Source organism: Quercus lobata, chromosome 4, assembly GCF_001633185.2.
Source record: "Quercus lobata isolate SW786 chromosome 4, ValleyOak3.0 Primary Assembly, whole genome shotgun sequence".
Taxonomy (NCBI): domain Eukaryota; kingdom Viridiplantae; phylum Streptophyta; class Magnoliopsida; order Fagales; family Fagaceae; genus Quercus; species Quercus lobata.
In genome coordinates, this window is record NC_044907.1 from 89,533,865 (window position 1) to 89,536,988 (window position 3,124).

Sequence of the window (3,124 nt, forward strand, 5' to 3'; positions counted from 1 at the left end):
ATAATCAAATAGGGCCCTAGTGATCGAGTTCTCACCGGTGCACACTACCTTATAAAATGGGAGTCAAATTATTAGTCAAGTCATCAACACCATGAAGTAAAGTGGCTATCAACATTTGTTATTTTGCAAGAAAAAAGATGAGAGACTTGATAGACCACAACACAAATCTCTTTCTCTAGACTTGACTTGCAATATATCTCATTCTGGAAATGGCCATCTTAAAGATACATAGGACCACCTTGAATTTCCTAAGAGGTGTTTGGAAAATACACATCCCCTTGTAACCAGTTTGCATAAATTCAAGGGCTGAGTAAGGACTTGAACAACCCGACCCATCAGCGTTTCAATACAATCTCAAAAGGAGATTGTATTTTTTATTTTTATTTTTTGCTTTCAATGTTTATAGTATGAAATTAACTACATGTATATTAATATTTTTATTTAAAAGATAAAAACTAAATGAAAGAGAAACTTCAAATCAATTGTTACATGAAGATTTACTTCATTAATCATTTTATCAATTGAAAACCTTAAAAAAAAAAAAAAATCATTAGTACTTTTGCGTATCTAAAAGAAAATATAATGGATTTTAAATAAATTATTTATAATCTAAAAGTTTAAATAAATATTGTTAAGCTGAATTAAGTTATATATAGTCTTTAAATTAGATATTTTTATGGACTTCTTTAAACTAAATTTATAAATTTTATATAAATAGAAGTCTTGCGTGTCATGTTTAATTAGATAAGTAGATAATCCCAAATCACATATATTGCTTGTTCATTTCTCATCTATAAAGATATGAGTCACATTAACAAATGCCTTTAGGGTAAATTTTTATAAAGATATGAGTCATGTTAACAAATATTTTTAGAGTAATTGTTAATAAACCATAATAGAAAAGTTTTGATACAATTTTTATAGGAAATATAAAAAACTCTAAACAATATTTCTTGTTTATCATTCTCCTAATATCTTAAATGATATTTTTGTTCTCCTATACCTAGTTGGCTAACAATTCTAAGCTTCTATGTAAAGATATTTGACTGGAATGAATAAAATAAAATTGTATTTTCAAAAAAACTCTTACAAATCATGAAACATGAATGATATTAAAAGTTATTGTTAAAATAAACTGGGGCCTCTTTGTTTAATATGAAATTTGCCCCATTTTAATTGTGTTTTGGTTAAATATAGCATACGCACATGTGAGTGTGAAAATCATAGATGTTAGCCTCTTATCTTCAGGCATATTAATTCGAATAGGAAAAGTTTAGTTATGAAACCAAATTCTGATCAAGGAAATTGAGATAAACAATGTTTTATTTATTGATATAATTCAACATTTGTTATTTTGCAAGAGAGAAGATGACACTTGACAGAATCACAATACGAATCTTGTTCTAGACTTTACTACTAGAAAGCATGGGTGCGCCTCCAGGGGTGGCACACTTGTGTCCAACAAGCACGGATGCGCTGTGCGGCTGTCGACGTGGCTGCATGTGCGTCCATGGTGAATCCTTTTACAATTTTCAATTGGGCCCTATTTGGGCCGAAATAAGTGTTTTTAAAAAAATAATAAAAAAACATGGCAAAACGCACCGTTTGACTCTAGTGTTTTCTTTCCCTTTTTGTTCCCTTTCCATGTCCTATTTGTTTATTTTTTTAGAAAGTTCCCAAATAATTTGGTAATTGTATCAATTTAAATAATTACTTATCATTAAAAAATAATATTATTTTGTAAAATATACCCCCCTAAATATCAGCTGTAAATATTAAATTGATCCCAAAATATCAGTCGTGTCAGTAAGTTCTACTGGTTGGTAGCATTAGGAAGTCGAACGGGGGTGCTTGTAAGTCCTTTTGTATGAACTTCGATTTTTTCTGATAGTGGATTCAAGTTTACCTTGAAGATAGCTACGTCAAATCCTCCCCAGGTTTTTATCGGTTTGGTTTCCTGGGTGATCATATCATTGTCTTATTTATTTTCCGCTGCTATGCATGATATGATATATTTGTGTTAACCTAGACTTGTTAATTTGACTAAGTAACAACTTGGCTAATTATCTAGGGTTAATTCAATTATTTAAGGGGTCTAAAAACTGTCAAGAAGATTTCCCCACTGACAAGAGATCCGCCTCGGACAAATCGGGGTCACCTAAGTCACCAGAAGGATCCTCGGATGGACTAACTTGATCAAACACACCGAATTCTTCTTCGGACAGACCCAAATAACCCTCAGCCTCCGTTGCTTGGTGGGATGAAGAAGAGCCTACCAACGGGATGCCCTCTGGGACAGGAGATCCTTCGAGGATAAAAAATCCGTGCTCTACTATAGCAATTTTCTGAAGCCGAGGATCGTTAGCTTTGATCACATGCTTCGGGGCGACGAATGACTTTTGGATAGGATTGTACCCTAAAATCTTGTGAGTGGCTCTGACTTGGTTGTCAACTTCGTTTACAAAAACCGCCGCCTTGAGAATAGTCTCTAAATCTCCCCAGTTGGTCAGGTGAAAGTGTCGTTCAAAGGCGTGTGGATCTGCAAAAAGAAAATATGTTCATATTAGTAACCGAACCGTACAAATTATGATGGCACAAAAGATCAGCCCTCTCCTACTCTTGATACCTCACCTGGTTCCCCCTCCTCTGTTGGGCAATGAAGGCCATCATGCCACTCCCCAGACACAATGAGAAAGTCCTTGTTTAACCCTTTGCTAGCCTCAGGGAGGCACTGAATAAGCCAAACCTTATCGTCCCTTGTCTTCATATAGTAGAATTTTCCCTTCAGGTGTTGGAGGTTATAGCACCAGTTTACATCGTGATGGGTTAATCTTAGTCCCATTTTCTCGTTTAAAGAATCCACACAACCCAGAATCCTAAACACATTAGCAGTGCATTGGGTGGGAGCTAATCGGAAATGCCTAAGGTAATCCCTCATTATTGGCCCCATGGGGATTCTCACACCACCTTCTATAAAAGCGATTAGAGGAATCACCGCTTCGCCCTCGTTTCTCCTAAAATGCCATTCCCCTTCCTCACAATACCTCAAACCTACATGAAGGGGTATCCTATAATCAGCGATGAATTTTTCCATCACCTCTTCGGTCTCAACCAACTTTTTTAA